The 19,148-nt window shown below is 44.0% G+C and overlaps 1 pseudogene; it reads right to left on the reverse strand.

Annotated features, from left to right (window-relative positions):
- Nucleotides 1–18,729: 18,729 nt before the first annotated feature.
- Nucleotides 18,730–18,815, reverse strand: LOC115838495 (annotated as a pseudogene).
- Nucleotides 18,816–19,148: the final 333 nt, after the last annotated feature.

Raw genomic sequence — 19,148 nt, forward strand, 5'->3', positions numbered from 1 at the left:
TGTGTGTGTGTGTGTGTGTGTGTGTGTGTGTGTGTGTGTCTGGGTGCAGGCATGTAATACATTGTTTTATTTAGGTATCTCAAATCTCAGATAGAACAAAAAGTTGCAAGTTTGTGATGCTTTTCTGCAACATTTGCTAAAAGACAAAGGATTGATTTGTTAATTATTCAACTTTTTATTAACTATAATTTTCATGTAAAACACGTAGATGTATTTTGCAATGTTTCTTTAAATTGTTCTGATTGTCATCTCAGAGAGAGTTACTTACCAAAGAAAAGTATTGGTTTTTAATTTTTCTTTAAAAAGTTGTATTTTATATATATTCCAGGGATATTAACAGCCTTTTTCTTCTCAGGAAGTTGGTATATTCAGTATTTTAAATGTCAATAAACAGATTCAGAAGGTTAAAGATCTGCCTTCAAAATTAAAAGCCAGAAGGGTCAAGTTAAAATAACCTAACATACCTTCATCCATTGTGGGATAAAACTAGAACATTAGCCAGGCGTTCTAAGCATCCTCCCCTCATTGTTAGTATCTCTGAGGTCAGGGTGCATCTTATGGTTACTGTGGCAGGTGGCAGCTGTGATCAAGTTGTCACAGGCCGGGCGCAGTGGCTCACACCTGTAATCCCAGCACTTTGGGAGGCCAAGACAGGTGGATCATGAGGTCAGGAGATTGAGACCATCCTGGCCAATATGATGAAACTCTGTCTCTACTAAAAATACAAAAATTAGCCAGGCATGGCGGTGCGTGTCTGTAATCCCAGCTACTCAGAAGGCTGAGGCAGGAGAATCGCTTCAACCGGGAGTCGGAGGTTGCAGTGAGCCGAGACTGTACCACAGCACTCCAGCCTGGCGACAGAGCGAGACTCCGTCTCAAAAAAAGAAGAAAAAAAAGAAAAAAAAAGTTGTCACTGCATGCCACCTTCTGGTGGGATCAAGAAAGCACCAGCATCAAAACTAGCTGAAAAGACACTAGAGCTGGACTCTCAATGGAAGGACATTTTTAGGAATACCTTCACCAACTTACAGGAAGACCTCATGTTATTGCATGTTACATATACTGTGTTTTTTACAAATTGAAGGGTTGCAGCAACCCTGCATCAAGCAGGACTATCAGTGCCATTTTTCCAACAGCATGTGCTCACTTCATGTCTCTGTCACATTTTGATAGTTCTTGCAATATTTCCATCTTTTTCATTATTATCATATCTGCTAGGATGATCTGATCAGTGATCTTTGATGTTACTGTTGCAATTGTTTGGGGGGCCACAAACCACACCTATACAAGATAAACAAACTTGCTCGATACATGTTGTGTGTTCTGGCTGCATCACAGATGGGCTGTTTCCCTATCTCTCTCCCTCTCTTTGAGCCTCTCTATTGCCTGAGACACAGCAATATTGAAATTAGGCTAACTGGTAACTCTACAATGACCTCTAAGTGTTCAAGTGAAAGGAAGCATTGGACATCTCTCACTTTAAATCACAATTTAGAAATGATTAAGCTTTGTGAGAAAGGCATGACAAAAGATGAGATAGGCTCAAAGCTAGGCCTCTTGCACCAAACAGTTAGCCAAGTAGTAAATGCAAAGGATAAGTTATTGAAGGAAAATTAAAAGTGCTACTCCAGTGAACACATGATGGATAAGAAAGCAAACGGTCTTATTGCTGATATGGAGAAAGTTTTAGTGGTCTGGATAGAAAATCAAACTAGCCACAACATTTCTTTAAATCAAAGCCTAATCCACAGCAAGGGTCTAACTCTCTTTAATTCTATGAAGTCTGAGAGGTGAGAAAGCTGCAAAAGAAATGCTTGAAGTTAGCAGAAGTTGGTTCGTGAAGTTTAAGGAAAGAAGCCATCTCGGCTGGGCATGGTGGCTTGCACCGGTAATCCCAGCACTTTGGGAGGCCTAGGTGAGTGGATCACTTGAGGTCAGGAGTTTGAGATCAGCCTGACCAACATGGAGAAACCCCATCTCTACTAATCATACAAAATTAGCTGGGTGTGGCGGCGGGCACCTGTAATCTCAGCTACTCTGGAGGCTGAGGCAGGAGAATCACTTGAACCCAGGAGGCAGAGGTTGCAGTGAGCCGAGATCATACCACTGCACTCCAGCCTGGGACACAGAGTGAAACTCTGTCTTAAATAAATAAATGAATAAATAAATAAATAAGCCATCTCCATAACACAAAAGTGCAAGGTAAACAGCAAGTGCTGATGTGGAAGCTACAGTGAGTTATCCAGAAGATCTAGCTAAGGTCATTGATGAAGGTGGTTACATTACACAATAGATTTTCGGTGTACGTAGAACAGCCTTCTGTAGGAAGAAGACACTATCTAGGACTTGCATAGCTAAAGAGGGGATCAATGCCTTGCTTCGAACTTCAAAGGACATACTCTTTTATTTGGAGACAAAGTCTCTTGCTAGGAGCTAATGCAGCTACTGACTTTAAGTTGAAACCAATGCTCATTGACCATTCCAGAAATCCTGGGGCCCTTAAGAATTAGGTTAAATGTACTCTGCTTGTGTTCTATAAATGGAAAACCAAAGCCTGGATAATAGCATATCTGTTTACAGCATAGTTTACAAAATATTTGAAGGCCTAATGCTCAGGATACAAAGATTCCTTTCTAAGTATTACTGCTTGTTGCAATACACTTGTTACCAAAGAGCTCTGAAGGAGATGCACAAGGAGATGAATGTTGTTTCATGCCTGCGAACACAACATCCATTCTGCAGCACAGGGGTCAAGGAGCAATTCTGATTTTCAAGTCTTATCATTTAAGACATTTATTTCATAAGGCTGTAGTTGCCATAGTGTTTCCTCTGATGCGTCTGGGCAAAGTGAATTGAAAACTTTCTGGAAAGGATTCATCATTTTATATATATATATATATATATATATATATATATATATATATATGGATACAGAGTCTGTCCTTGTCACCCAGGCTGGAGTGCAGTGGTGTGATCTCAGCTCACTGCAGCTTCCACCTCTGGGGTTCAACCAATTTTCCTGCCTCAGCCTTGCGCGTAGCTGGGATTACAGGTGCACACCATCACGCCCGGCTAGTTTTTGTATTTTTAGTGGAGACGGGGTTTCACCACACTGGCCAAGCTGGTCTCAAACTCCTGACCTCAAGTGATCTGCCTGCCTCGGCCTCCCAAAGTGCTGGGATTACAGTCATGAGCCACCATGCCCAGCCAGACTCATCATTCTAAATGCCATGAGGACATTCGTGATTGATGGGAGGAGGTCAAAACATAAACATCAACAGGAGTTTGAAAAAAGTTGATACCAATCCTCCTGGATGACTTTGAGGGGTTCAAGAATTCAGTAGAGGAAGTCACTGCAGATGTGGTGGAAACAGTAAGAGAGCTAGAGTTAGAAGTGGAGCCTGAAGATGGGACTGAATTGGTACAATCTCATGATAAGACTTTAACAAATCGGAAGTTGCTTTTTATGGATGAGCCAAGAAAGTGGTTTCTTGAGAGATGGAATGTACTCCTGGTGAAGATTGCTGTGAGCATTGTTGAAATGACACATTCCACTGTTGAATATTCCATAAATGTACTTGATAAAGCAGCAGCAGGGTTTGAGAGGATTGACTCCAATTTTGAACAAGTTCTACTGTGGATAAAATTCTATCAAACATCTTTTCATGCTACAGAGAAATCTATCATGAAAGGAATCAATGAGGAAAACTTCATTGTTATCTATTTTAAGAAATTGCTCCAGCCACCCCAACTTCCAGCAACCACCACCCTCATCAGTCAGCAGCCATTAACAGTGAGGCAAGGACTGGGTGCAGTGGCTCCCACAGGATTAAATGCCTGTAATCCCAGCATTTTGGAAGGCCGAGGTGGGCAGATTGCCTGAGGCCATGAGTTCAAGACCAGCCTGGCCAAAATGGCAAAACCCCATGTCTACAAAAAATACAAAAAAAAAAAGAAATTAGCCAGGCATGGTGGTGCACACCTGTAGTCCCAGCTACTCGGGAGGATAAGGTGGGAGAATCGCTTGAGCCTGGGAAGTTGAGGTTGCAGTGAGCTGAAATTGTGCCACTGAACTATAGCCTTGGTGACAGAGCAAGATTCTGTCCCCCACCACCACGCCACACATACACACAAATGGAGGCAGGACCCTCTACCAGCAAAAATATTACAACTTGCTGAAGGCAAGATGATTGTTAGCATTTTTTAATCAATGATGTGTTTTTTAACTAGGGTATGAACTTTTTTTACACACACTTAATAGTCTACAGTAATCATATAATGTAAACATATTTGTCATACATACTGAGAAACCTAAAACTTTGTGTGACTTGCTTTATTGCAATATTGAGTCTGGAACTGAGCCTGCAATATCTCTCTTATGTCTGTATTTTACCTTTTAAAAACTGTATGCACAAGAGGGATATGTAACAAAAATCTACATTCCATTTTGTCCAAGCAAGATCTTTTAAACATATAAAACAGAACCAAGGGAGCAGTGTGAAGAAGAAAAGGCGAGAATGACCCCCCGACCAACCAAGCCCACGTGCCGCTGCATCCCATGCCCAGCGCCTACGTCCTGCCACTGTCGCTGCCGTCACCACCATGCCCAAGAGAAAGGCTGAAGGGGATGCTAAAGGAGATAAAGCCAAGGTGAAGGACGAACCACAGAGAAGATCTGCGAGGTTGTCTGCTAAACCTGCTCCTTCAAAGCCAGAGCCCAAGCCTAAAAAGGCCTCTGCAAAGAAGGAAGAGAAGTGCCCAAGGGAAAAAGGGAAAAGCTGATGCTGCCAAGGAGAGGAATAACCCTGCAGAAAATGGAGATGCCAAGACAGGGCAGGCACAGAAAGCTGAAGGTGCTGGAGAGGCCAAGTGAAGTGTGTGCATTTTTTTTTTTCTTGAGACGGAGTCTGGCTCTGTGGCCCACGCTGGAGTGCAGTGGCATGATCTAGGCTCACTGCAAGCTCCGCCTCCTGGGTTCATGCCATTCTCCTGCCTCAGCCTCCCGAGTAGCTGAGACTACAGGCGCCGGCCACCACGCCCGGCTAATTTTTTGTATTTTTAGTAGAGACGGGGTTTCACCATGTTAACCAGTATGGTCTCGATCTCCTGACCTCGTGATCCGCCCCCCTCGGCCTCCCAAAGTGCTGGGATTACAGGTGGCTACTGTGGTGTGCAGACTACGTACTGGTGACCCGGGATCCCATGTGGTGTGTGCACTTTGTTGATCACGATCAGATAACGTACGTCTTACTACTTCTGGTGGGCCTGTACCAGTTGGAGGAAATACTATTTGCATTTACCACTGTTTTAAAAAAAAAAAAAAAAAAAAAAAAAAAAAAAAAAATGCAGAATTTTGTTTGACTTTTTTTTTTTTTAAGCTATGTTGTTAGCACACAGAACACTTCATTGTTGTTTTAGGGGGACGGGGCATGTGTCACTAATAGAATGTCTCTGAAGCTGGATTGATGTGGGGAAAACACCTTTCCCTTCCAGTTTTGAGAGACTTCCTTTTGGCTCCCAGGAGGAGGGATTCCCTGACTTTGACACACATGACCACCTTGGCACAAAAGCCTTGTGGTATGGAAAACAAATTCGTTTTTATGTCCTCTTCTCCCTTTCCATCTTTCAGCAGAGACTTAACTCCCTTAAACCCAGACATCTGTTGGGACCTGACCCTCAATCATTGGTTACCAGTGTGTCAGGCAATCTGGACTTTCCAGTGATGCCACTGAGATGGCACCTGTCAAAAGAGCAGTGGTTCCATTTCTAGATTGTGCATTTTCAGGTAAATTCTACCATTTTCATTTCACTTCCGGAAAGTCAGGGTCGGCTTGTGAAAAGTTGTTAAACAACATGCTAAATGTGAAATGTCAACCCTCACTCCAAACTTTCCCTGTTCAGAGCATGAGACGAAGACTTCATTGGGTTTTATAATGGCTTTCTGATTTCTGGTAGTCCATCGAAGAAGAGAGTTTGAAAGTTGTTCTGTACTGTTAACGATTGTCTGCCTGTGTCCTGCCTGAAATACCACGATTGTTTATGGAAAGTATCTTTAATAAAGCTGCGTACAGTTTGGCTTGGGAAAAAAAATATAGAACCAAGCTCCATGCAAGTTCAGACTCATGCTGCACCACAAGCATCCACACAGGGTCATCTGTGAAGTCCTTCTCCAAGGCACAGACACTTGCTCAGCCTTTGCGTAAGGACAGCCTGGAAGTGCAGGGCAGTTCACTCCCCTGGGGCACCCTCAAGTGGTGGAGGCCAGAGTTGGTGATAAAGCAAGATCCCATCTGTGGGTGGACAACTCTGGGAGGCCATCTACATGCTTCTTAGAGGTTTCAAAGGGATTGGGTTTCCACTGCCACCAGCCCTGACCTCACATTCCCACCCTTCTGTCAGCTTTTCTCTTTCCCTGCCTCTGTCTCTCAAAGCCCTCATGCCTTCATCTTTGTTTTTTCGTTTTGTTTTGTTTTGTTTTGTTTTGAGAGACGGAGTCTTGCTCTGTTACTCAGGCTGGAGTGCAGTAGCACAATCTTGGTTCACTGCAACCTCCACCTTCCAGATTCAAGGAATTCTCCTGCCTCAGCTTTCCAAGTAGCTTAAAGTACAGAAGTGCATCACCACAGCCAGCTAATTTTTGTATTTTTTACTGGAGATGGGGTTTTGCTATATGTTGCACAGGCTGGTCTCGAACTTCTGACCTCAGGTGATCCGCCTGCCTCAGCCTCTCAAAATGCTAGGATTACAGGCGTGAGCCACCGTGCCCAACCACATACCTGCATCTTTGTATCTCCTCTCAAACAAACTGTATCCAAGTCCCTGCTCAGGCTCTGCATCTGGGCAGACCCAAACTAACACCTATGTGTCCCTTTAGTTCTGGCACTTTACTATAGACACATGACAATCAAGAACTGAGTACCACCTTTCTTACAGGAGTTACGATTTCCTTTTTCTTTTCTTTTTTTTTTTTTTTATTTTTTTTTTTTGAGACAGAGTCTCTGTCAGCCAGGCTGGAGTGCAGAGGTATGATCTCACTTCATTGCAACCTCTGCCTCCTGGGTTCAAGCAATTATCCTGCCTCAATCTCCCAAGTAGCTGGGATTACAGGTGTATTCCACCATACCTGGCTATGTTTTGTATTTTTAGTAGAGACAGGGTTTCACCATGTTGGCCAGGCTGGTCTCGAACTCCTGACCTCAAGTGAGCCACCTACCTCAGCCTCCCAAAGTGCTGGGATTACAGGGGTGAGCCACTGTGTCTGGCACAATTTCCATTTTGATGTGATTCATAAACTGCCATATTTTAAAATAAATTTAATTTTTTTAGTATGGTTTTAGATTTGCAGAAAAATTCGGAAGCTAGTACAGTGAGTGCTCATATATCCTGCACTAGTTTTCTCTCCTCTTAACATCTTACATGAGCATGGTACACCTGTTACAATTAATGATTCGGTATTGATACATAATTAGTAACTAAAGTCTATCTGCTTTCAGAGTTCTGTTATTTCTGACTGATGCTCTTTTTTTGTTCTAGGACCTTATCCAGGACACCACATTCCATTTACTAGTCAGGTCTTCTTAGGCACCTCTTGGCTATAAAAGTTTCTCAGATTTTCCTTGTTTTTGATGACCTTGATAGTTTTTCTGGTCAGCTATTCTGTAGAATGTTCTTCAATTTGGACTTGTCAGATGTTTTTGTCTTAATTGTGGTTCGGTTTTCTGGAGGAAGACCAAAGAAGTAAAGGGTCATTTTCATTACATCATCCCCAGGGTCCATACTACCAATATGACTCGTCACTGTTGATTTTGACCTTGATCACCCAGCTGAGATAGTGTTAGGATTCTACACTACAAAGATACTCTTCCCAGCCGAGCGCGGTGACTCATGCCTGTAATCCCAGAAATTTGGGAGGCTGAGGTGGAGTTCCAGACCAGCCTGGCCAGCATGGCGAAACCCCATCTCTACTAAAAATTAAAAAAAAAATTAGCTGGGCATGGTGTTGGGTGTCTGTAATCCCAGCTACTGGGGAGGCTGAGGCAGGAGAATCACTTGAACCCAGGAGGCGGAGGTTGCAGTGAGCTGAGATCGAGCCACTGCACTCTAGCCTGGGCAACAGAGCAAGACTCCAACTCAAAAAAAAAAAAAAAAGCTACTCTTCCCACCTCCTTTTTCATATTGTACACTTTGGAAGGAAGTTACTATGGACAACCCACACTTAAAGAGTGGAATATCTTAAGTAGAGTATCTATACGTTATTTGGAACGCTGCCTGGGTGACAGTCTCTTCTCCTCCACTTATTTATTTTCATTCATATATATATACGTATATATTATGCATATACACGTGTATATATACGTATATATGGGTTTCTTTGTGTTTTTTTTGTTTGTTTGTTTTTTAGACGAAGTTTCACTCTTGTCACCCAGGCAGGAGTGCAAAGGCGTGATCTCGGCTCACTGCAACATCCACCTCCCGGGCTCAAGCAATTCTCCTGCCTCAGTCTCCTGAGTAGCTGGGATTATAGGCACTTGCCACCACTCCTGGCTAATTTTTGTATTTTTAGTAGAGATGAGGTTTCACCATGTTGGCCAGGCTGGTCTTGGAATCCTGACCTCAGGTGATCCGCCCCCCTTAGCCTCCCAAAGTGTTGGGATTACAGGTGTGAGCCACTGCGCCCAGCAACTTATTTATTCAATCATTTTTTTTATCAGTATGAACTCATAGATATGTACTTTACATTTTGGGTTATAATCCAATATTTATTTTATTGCTCAAATTGTTCTAGCTTTAGCCATTGGGAGATCTGTCAGTTGGCTCCTGGACCTCTGACATACTCTCATCATTGTGGTTTTGTGTTTGTTTGTTCAGCAGTTTTTTGCATTCTGGAATTACAAGACACTCCAGGCTTATCCTGTATATTTCCTGCTCCAGTTTTAGAATCAGCCATTTCTTCAAAGAGCATTGGTTCCTTTTTTGGAGAATGAGATTAGAAATCAAGATCTAAGTGTCAGGTGTGTTCTTTGCTACTGGGGTGTCATTCCTTTTTAAGCCTCCCTGAACTGACAGAGCAAGGAAATATGCGTGTGTATACTACCCCATGCATGTACATTACCTAAATATTTATGTTCATAAGCATCTGTATCTATATTAAACTAAACAGGAGTGGCCAGGCACGGTGGCTCATGCCCATAATCCCAGCACTTTGGGAGGCAGAGGCAGGTGGATCACCTGAAATCAGGGGTTCGAGACCAGCCTAGCCAACATGGTGAAATCCTGTCTCTACTAAAAATACAAAAATTAGCCGGGCGTGGTGGTGGGCACCTGTAATCCCAGCTACTCGGGAGGCTGAGGCAAGAGAATTGCTTGAACCAGGAGGCGGAGGTTGCAGTGAGTTGAGATCGCTCCACTGCATTCCAGCCTGGGCGGCAGAGCAAGACTGTGTCTCAAAAACAAAAACAAAACAAACAAAAAAAACCTAAGCAGGAGTTCATGGTGATGACTCCAACTCTAATCCATTACCACATGGATTATTTTCACTTACACTCACCTTTGCCCCACTTATCTGTAACCTCTGACGCTAACAGTGAGAAACCTGGCTCCCACCATCTTCCATCTATGTATTTAGCTGTTCGATTCTCTGTACATGTATAGCAGTGTTACAACTGTTAATTCACACCCATGTGATAAATGACTTTGTCAACTAGAGACAGGGTTTGTGTACAGCTTCTTTTGCCCTTCCCCTCATGGACTCCACTCATTTCCAGTGCTGCTTAGGTTAGCACATTTCCCCCAGCCCCTTTCTGTGAGGTTGTTTCATACATTTGTAATGCAGTTAGATTGTCTTGTCCCATTCTGCATTTCATCCAGGCATTCCCCAACCCTCTAAAGATTTTTTGAAATTTGCGTATATTAAGATTCACTCTTTGTGCCATAAAGTTCTATGAGTTTTGACGAACCCCTATTATCATCTCTCCACCATTACTGTATCATTCAGAATAGTTTGACTCCCTAAAAGTGCCATGTGCTTTACCTATTCAACTCTTCCACTCTCCCCTGAACCCCTGGCAACCACCGATCTTTTTAATGTGTCTACAGTTTTGCCTTTTCCAGAATGTTATGTCTTAGTCCATTTAGTGTTGCTAGAAAGAAATACCAGAGGCTGGGTAATTTATGAAGAGGCTTATTTGGCTCACAGTTCTACAGGCTGTACAAGAAGCATGGCACCAGCATCTGCTCTGGTGAGGGCTTCAGCCTGCTTCCACTCATGGTGAAAGACGAAAGGAACCAATGTACAAAGATCACGTGGCGAGAGAGAGGGGAGGGAGGTGCCAGGCTGTTTTTAACAACCAGCTGTCACGGAAATTAATAGAGTGAGTACTCATCCCATTGTGGGTACCCCCTTCCCTTCCAGGGAGGGTGTGTTAGTCTGTTCTCACATTGCTATAAAGAAATACCTGCGATTGGATAATTTATAAAGAAAAGAGGTTTAATTGGCTCATAGTTCGGTTCTGCAGGCTGTACAGGAAACGTGATGCTGGCATCTGCTTCTGGGGAGGACTTAGGAAGCTTCCGATCATGGCAGAAGGCAAAGGGGGAGTGAGGCGCCTCACATGGTGGGAGCAGGAGCAAGAGAGAGTGAAGGGAGAGGGGCTACACACTTTTAAACAATCAGATCTTATAAGAACTCACTCACTATCAATTGTGAGGACAGTACCAAGGGGGATAGCGCTAAACCATTCATGAGAAATCCACTGTCATGACATAATCACCTCCTACCAGTCCTCACTTCCAACACTGGGGATTACAATTGAACATCATGGGATCTGGGTGGGGACACAGATCCAGACCATAACAGAGGGTATTAATCTGTCCATGAGGGATCCACCTTCATGACTTAAATTCCTCCTATTAGACCCCACTTCCAACATTGGGGTCTAGTTTCATCATGAGGATGGGGAGATAAATATCCACATTCCCTTTCAGACTGGCTCATTTCACTTAGCATCCACGTTGTGTGTGTGTGTGTGTGTGTGTGTGTGTGTGTGTGGTTTGATAGCGCATTTCCTTTTGTTGCTGAAAAACATACCATTGTCCTGATATACCACAGTGTGTTTACACATTCATCTATTGGTGAACATTTTGATTGTTTCCAGTTTTGAGCAATAATGATTAAAGATGCTATAAACATTTGTGTGCAGGTTTTATGTGAACATAAGTTTTCAAGTAGTTGGGGAAATACCTAGGAGCATGATTGCTGGATCATATGGTAAGACTATTAAGAGTGTTATCTATTTATGTTTACTGTGATTACTGTTTTAGATTTCCTTCTAAAATCTTATTTTGGACTTTCTAAGACCTGCTTTCCTGTTTCTTTTTATTCTTCCATCTGGTCTTCTTTTGAATTAACTGAGATTTTTTCCCCCATTACTTTAAAAGTTATACACTCAATTTTTTTTCTTTTACTGTTACCTTGAATAAAATATTTTTAACATGCATAAGTTTGCCAACCTCTTGAATACTTTGTAAAGATCTAAGAATGCTTGAACTCCAGTTTATCCTCCTTCAGCTTGTGTACTCTTTTGTCCTTTTTTTTAGTTGTATTTTGTTCTTTATGTCCCAAACAAGACATTCTTTGCATTACTATGTGAAGTCAATGTTCATTAAGATTTCCACTCCCCTTTGTTAGGCCAACATGCTTTCTTGAACCTTAGACCTTTCATCAGTTCATCATCCTTCTGCACAAAGCAAATTCCATTTTTTTTTTTTTTTTTTGGACAGAGCTTCATTCTTGCCCAGGCTGGAGTACAGTGGTGCGATCTCAGCTCACTGCAACCTCAGCCTCCCGGGTTCAAGCAATTCTCCTGCCTCAGTCTCCCAAGTAGCTGGGATTACAGGTGCCTGCCACTACATCCGGCTAATTTTTGTACTTTTAGTAGAGATGAGGTTTCACCATGTTGGCCAGGCTGGTCTCGAAATCTTGACCTCAGGTGATCCACCCACCTCGGCCTCCCAAAGTGCTGAGATTACAGGTGTAAGCCACCGCTCTTGGCTGCAAATTCCTTAACTTTCCTTTAGTGAGTGTCCACTGGTGACAAACACATCTATTCTATGTCTGAAATGTCTATTTCATCTAGTTCATTCTAGTTCATCCCTACAATACAGCTTTACTGGCTGTAAACAACTTTGGGTTAAGAGTTGCTTTTTCCCTTAAGCCACTGATGACAATATTCCACTGTCTTCTGGCTTTCCTTCCTGCTGTTGGGAAGTCAGTAAGCCTCATCATTACTATCTCATAGGTTGTCTGACTTTTGTCGCTGCCTGATATCCTGCAGCTTCAATATATATGGAGGTATGGATTTATTTTATTTAACTCACTTGGGATTTGTGTAAGTTTCCAAATCTGCGAATCGGTGTCTTACATCAATTCTGGAAAATGTCTTTATATTTTCAAATACTTTATACTTCCAGTTCTCTCCTAAAATTTATTTGAGACATGCAAGACCACCTCAGTCTTCCACATCTTTTTTCTTAAGCAAATTAACACAAGAATATATATTTATTTTTTAAGATGGAATCTCGTTCTGTGCCCAGGCTGGAGTGCAGTGGCACGATTATCTCAGCTCACTGCAACCTCTGCCTTCCAGGTTCAAGTGATTCTCCTACCTCAGCCTCCAGAGTAGCTGAGACTACAGGTGTGCACCACCACACCTGGCTAATTTTTGTATTTTTAGTAGAGACGGGCTTTCACCATGTTGGCCAGGCTGGTCTCGAACTCCTACCTCAAGTGATCTGCCTGCCTCAGCCTCTCAAAGTGCTGGGATTACAGGCATGAGCCACCACACCCAGCCAGGATCACGATTTTAAATGTAACATTTAAAATTTGTCCCACCCGTTTGTCCCTGTACTTTGGGGGAATTGGCTCTGCTTTCTAGTTCATTAATTCACTGTTCTGTTAGTTATTTTTTTAAGGAATTCATTTTTATATAAGGTAGTCTGTTTTTTTTTACACTTTTATATAACATAAAAAACTTTTTAAAATGTTTTTACACTTTTATATAACATATAAAAAAATTCATCGTATATTTTATGCCTGAAAATTCCACTCTCCTGTCTTTGCAGGTCTGGCTGTGCTGTCTGTTTTCTGCTGGCTTTCATTCAGGATGCCTTATCTGTGGCATCCTGTGATTTTGTGGGTTTGTGATATTTTTACTAGAAGCTCATGTTCCTTGGAGCTTCTAGGAGAGAGTTTGAGGCTAAACCAAAGGTGTGCTCTAGCATAGATACGCAGTTGCTTTGGCCGTGAGCTCAGAGGTACTACCAGCTTAGGGCATCTTTTTTTTTTTTTTGAGACGGAGTCTCGGCTCACTGCAAGCTCCGCCTCGCGGGTTCACGCCATTCTCCTGCCTCAGCCTCCGGAGCAGCTGGGACCACAGGCGCCCGCCACCACGCCCGGCTGATTTTTGTATTTTTAGTAGAGACAGGGTTTCACCATGTTAGCCAGGATGGTCTCCATCTCCTGACCTTGTGATCTGCCCGCCTCGGCCTCCCAAAGTTCTGGGATTACAGGTGTGAGCCACTGCACCCGGCCTTTTTTTGGGGGCGCGGGGGCGGGGGGTGGGGGACAGAGTTTTGCTCTTGTTGCCCAAGCTGGAGTACAACGGCGCAATCTCAGCTCACTGCAACCTATGCCTCCCAGGTTCAAGCGATTCTCCTGCCTCAGCCTCCCAAGGAGCTGGGATTACAGGCGCCCGCCACCACGCCCAGCTAATTTTTTGTATTTTTTAGTAGCGACGGGGTTTCACCGTGTTAGCCAGGATGGTCTTGATCTCCTGACCTCGTGATCCGTCCGCCTCGGCCTCCCAGAGTGCTGGGATTACAGGCGTGAGCCACCACGCCTGGCTGGGGCTTTATCTGTGGAGAGCGTTTGAGGTTAAATCAAAGATGTGCTCTAGCATAGATATGCAGTTGCTTTGGCCGTGAACTCAGAGGTACTACCAGCTTAGGGTGTCTCTCTCTTTCTTTCTTTCTTTCTTTCTTTCTTTCTTTCTTTCTTTCTTTCTTTCTTTCTTTCTTCTTTCTTTCTTTCTTCTTTCTTTCTTCTTCTTTCTTTCTTCTCTCTTCTCTTTCTTTCTTTCTCTCTCTCTCTTTCTTTCTTTCTTTCTTCTTTCTTCTTTCTCCTTCCTTCCTTCCTTCCCTTTTTCTTTTCTTTCTTTCTTTCGAGACAGACTTTCGCTCTTGTTGCCCAGGCTGGACTGCAACCTCTGCCTCCCAGGTTCAAGTGATTCTCCTGCTTCACCCTCCCAAGTAGCTGGGATTACAGGTGCCCACCACCACGCCCAGCTAATTTTATATTTTTACTAGAGACAGGGTTTCACCATGTTGGCCAGGCTGGTCTGGAATCCTGACCTCAGATGATCCACCCTCCTTGGCCTCCCAAAGTGCTAGGATTACGGGCATGAACCACCGCGCCCAGCCTAGGGCCTCTTTGAGAACCTGGTTTGAGAGGATTTTAGACCTGATGTAGCACGAGAATTAGAACTACAAACCTGCATGAAGGAAGGCTTGTAGTTGGCATCTCAGAGACAACTATGTTCTCTCCCAACTAGTGCCAGTTTGCCCTAACACTGAATGCAATCTTTTGGGATTCCACCTGTTTGCAGGGAGACTTCCTAATCAGACCCCCAACTTAGGCACTCCTCAGGCTAATCCCCTGTCACCTGGGCCCCACAAGTCCATCCTAGTAGAAGTACAGCATCACTAAGATTTGGTTTGTGTCCCTAGGGAGAAAAGTTGAATGCCCCCTTACCTTCCTGGAGTTCTGCTTTCACTTCGTTTTTGGCCTCTCAGAATGTTTTCCTTTCTTACCAACTCAGTGGAACAGTTAAGAACATAAAATTTAAAAATAAGTTTTATCCAACAGCTTGAGTCGTCATCAGGTGGGTTGTTCAGTGTTCTTCAAGTACTGGAAATGGAAGTCCAAAAGCCGGGCCCATGAAGTTACTGAAAGGCAATGATGACAGCTAGTGGCAGGGAATACAGACTACTCTTGTGTTATGTCAAGTAATTCAGCATCGGGCAGTAGAAAGCTAGAATGAATGTTTTGTTTGAGGTTTTCTTTGACAGGTGGTTTTATCAGGAAATGCATCAGCTGCTGCTAACAGAGACCAAGACGGAAGTTATGTCTTTCCTAATGACAGAAGTCCAGAGAGGACAGTCAAGGGCTGGGATATAGTGGCTCCACAGCATCTTCGGGAATATTGTCCTTACTGCTTTGCCTCTATATATAAATACCTCATGGCCCACGTAGGCTGCAGTCACATCCACACTTCCGTCAGAAAGTAGAAGGGGGTTAAGTCCACAAAGGGCACATGGCAGTTGTCTCTCCCTTGTAGCAGCTTGCCCAGAACTGAACTCCCAGCCAACCACCCACAGCTCAATAGAGGCCAGGGTTTACTCTTTCAGCTGGTCCCATTGCCACTGGAGTAGGCGGGGAGGATCCTGGATACTGGTGGGCAACCAGCAGTCTCTGCCACAGGACCCTAACACTGTTACTACCTGAAGGCCCCATGTCCAGGGAGAAGCAGAAATCAAGACGGATGATTACTGGAGCAGAGAATGGGGTAAAGAATGTGGTCAAAAGCAGAGAGGGAGGGAGGGGACTTGGAGATAGGCACGTCTTCACTTGACACTGAGAGCCACCTGTCTCCAAGGTTATATCTGTGAGTAATAGCTGGTTTCTGTAAGCAGGACAAAAGCACTTTCTTTCTTTCTTTTTTTTTTTTTTTGGAGACAAAGTTTCACTCTTGTTGCCCAGGCTGGAGTGCAATGGCGCTATCTTGGCTCACTGCAATCTCCGCCTCCCAGGTTCAAGCAGTTCTCCTGCCTCAGCCTCCCAAGTAGCTAGGATTACAGGGCGCCATGATGCCCGGCTAATTTTTGTATTTAGTAGAGATGGGGTTTCACCATGTTGGTCAGGCTGGCCTGGAACTCCTGACCTCAGGTGATCCACCCGCCTCGGCCTCCCAAAGTGCCGGGATTACAGGCGTGAGCCACTGTACCCAGCCCCTTTCATGGGAGCATGTTTCTCACGCAGGCGCTGCAGTCACAACACTTGTTGCCTGCCATACCTGAAAAGTAGTTGGTCAAGATTTGGGATTATAGGCTGGGCGCAGTGGCTCATACCTGTAGTCCCAGCACTTTGGGAGGCCGAGACTGGCAGATCACGAGGTCAGGAGATCAAGACCATCCTGGCTAACATGGTGAAACCCCGTCTCTACTAAAAATACAAAAAAAAAAAAAGTTAGTGGGGCGTGGTGGCGGGCACCTGTAGTCCCAGCTACTTGGGAGGCTGAGGCAGGAGAATGGTGTGAACCCAGGAGGCGGAGCTTGCAGTGAGCCGAGATCATGCCACTGCACTCCAGCCTGGGTGACAGAGCGAGACTCCGTCTCAAAAAAAAAAAATACATATATATATATATATTTGGGATTATATAAGAAGGTTGAGTTTAAAGCTGGAGGTAATAAATGCCAAAAAAAAAAAAAAAAAAACAACTTTTGGCCCTCCCTGATGTGGGACACCCTTCTAAATTGCCCTTCCATCTCTCTCATAGATGCCTTTCATAGCCAGCACAACTTTTTTTTTTTTTTGAGACAGAGTCTCACTCTGTCACCTAGGCTGGAGTGCAGTGGTGTGCTTGGCTCACTGCAACCTCCACTGCAACTTAAAAAAAAATAAGTTTTATCCAACAGCTTGAGTCGTCGTCAGGTGGGTTGTTCAGTGTTCTTCAAGTACTGGAAACGGAAGTCCAAAAGCCGGGCCCATGAAGTTACTGAACCTCACGGGTTCAAGTGATTCTCCTGCCTCAGCCTCCCAAGTAGCTGGGATTACAGGCGTTGTGCCACCATGCCCTGCTAATTTTTTGTATTTTTAGTAGAGATGGGGTTTCACCATGTTGGCCAGGCTGCTCTCAAACTCCTATCCTCAGGTGATCTGCCCATCTTGGCCCCCCAAAGTGCTGGGATTACAGGCATGAGCCACCTTGCCCAGCCCAGCACAACTTTCTGAAGTCCTTCTGAACCACCAGGAAGCGGCTCTGCTGTAGGTCTCTGCAGAAGCAATGACTCAGGGTGTGAAAAGGTGAAGTTAGGTGTGCAATGAAGGAGATGTATGTCATCTATCCACATCCTTTCTCTCCTCCACAAAAGAAGGAAGTATTTGATTATACAATCCTATCAATTTCACTATTCCCAATCATTTATTATCCCAATTTTCTGGAACCATTTCCCACCAATCACTTAAGAAAGGGCTACCCAGGCCGAGCACAGTGGCTCACAACTGTAATCCCAGCACTTTGGAAGGCTGAGGCAGGTGGGTCGCTTGAGCCCAGGAGTTCGAGACCAGGCAGGGAACATGGTGAAACTCCATCTCAACATAAAATACAAAAAAAAAAAAATTAGCCTGGTATGGTGGTGCTCACCTGTAGTCCCAGCTACTCAGGAAGATGAGAGTGGGAGAATCGCTTGAGCCTGGGAAGTTGAGGCTGCAGTGAGATGAGATCATGCCACTGCATTCCAGCCTGGGCAACTGGAGACCCTGTCTCAAAAAAAAAAAAAAAAAGTGGGGGTAGGGGTGGCACCTAGTACCTGCTTAACCTTTCCCCACAACCCTTTCCTCCAAGCACAGAAGACAGCTTCCAGGTGTCCTTGTGTCCCCCACTGGTCACTGCTGTGGAACTGGGGGAACTCAGTGCTTAAGCACCAAGTCTTATCACCTCTGTCAAAGGAATTAGAAAGATAATAGTATTACAGGGAAGTCTCCGAGAATTAATCAGGGCTCATTTGCCAATGCCACAGGCACCTGAGCTTTTGCTGTGCTCAAACTAAATGCCTTCATCTGGTGTGCAGGCAAAATTATGGGGTGCAGTTTTCACACTTTGAAGTGGCACAACTAATAATTTAGAATTAGATCCTGCGTGGGCTTCATAGTGGACTCAAGCTCTTATCTGTCACTGTGGACGCTGCCCCCTGTTCATGCACCACCTTTTTTTCTTTGTAAATGTGCACATTAAGGCTCTCAGGCACATGTAGCATTGAACTTTCCACCTTTGTTCTTCCCTCAAGATCTCATAATAATGTCAGCTACCAAGACCAAAATCTAAGAAGGTAGCTCTCCTACAAACCCCACGGAACCAGCATCCAAGTAAGAGGACTGACCAAATTTGTTCCAACCCTGCAATTAAAATTCCATGAAACACTTTCAAAGTACACCACCAGGGAATATGTTATTGGCAGTGCTGGCTCTTGTGTATGGGCGGGGTGCAGTGACTCACACCTGTAATCCCAACATTTTGGGAGGCGGAGATGGCAGGATTGCTTGAGCCCAGGAGCTCAAGACCAGCCTGGGCAACACAGGGAGATTCCATCTCTATTTAAAAAAAAAACAAAAAAAAAACAGAGGGGGTGGAATCCAAATCTCAGACAGACACTTCTGATAAAATGGGTCCAAGTTGCTTGTCATTCTTTGAATTAGAGCAAAAATAAATTTTACAACATAATCTAAAAGAACTCCATGCTGACTCTTAAGATTCTAACCAGCACTAAGTACATCATTCAACATAAATATCAGAAAATAACATTTCCTCTAATTGTTCAGTATCAATGTTCCTTTGTTAAGTGAGAAATACTAACAGGATCTGGTTCACAAAACATCTTGGTATGTTGTTTCTTTCATGTCATATGGGTAATGTGCCAACAGCCTAACAATATTTGAGGGGGGCACACCTCACACACGTGATACCTATGAACCACAAAATGAGTTTATTGATTTAGTTTATTTATGTGTATGCTTACGTGTTTCCATAAATTTAATGTCCTCTTATAGTAATCAAAATTAGTTAACAGGCCGGGCACGGTAGCTCACACCTGTAATCCCAAAACTGTGTGAAGCTGAGGCGGGTGGATCAGGAGTTTGAGGTTGGGAGTTTGAGACCAGCCCGGCCAACATGATAAAACTCTATCTCTACTCAAAGTACAAAAATTAGCCGGGCGTGGTGGTGCAGGTCTATAATCCCAGCTCCTCAGGAGGCTGAGGCAGGAGAATTGCTTGAACCCAGGAGGCGGAGATTGCAGCGAGCTGAGATTGTGCCACT

This window comes from Nomascus leucogenys, chromosome 14 (assembly GCF_006542625.1).
Source record: "Nomascus leucogenys isolate Asia chromosome 14, Asia_NLE_v1, whole genome shotgun sequence".
Taxonomy (NCBI): Eukaryota; Metazoa; Chordata; class Mammalia; order Primates; family Hylobatidae; genus Nomascus; species Nomascus leucogenys.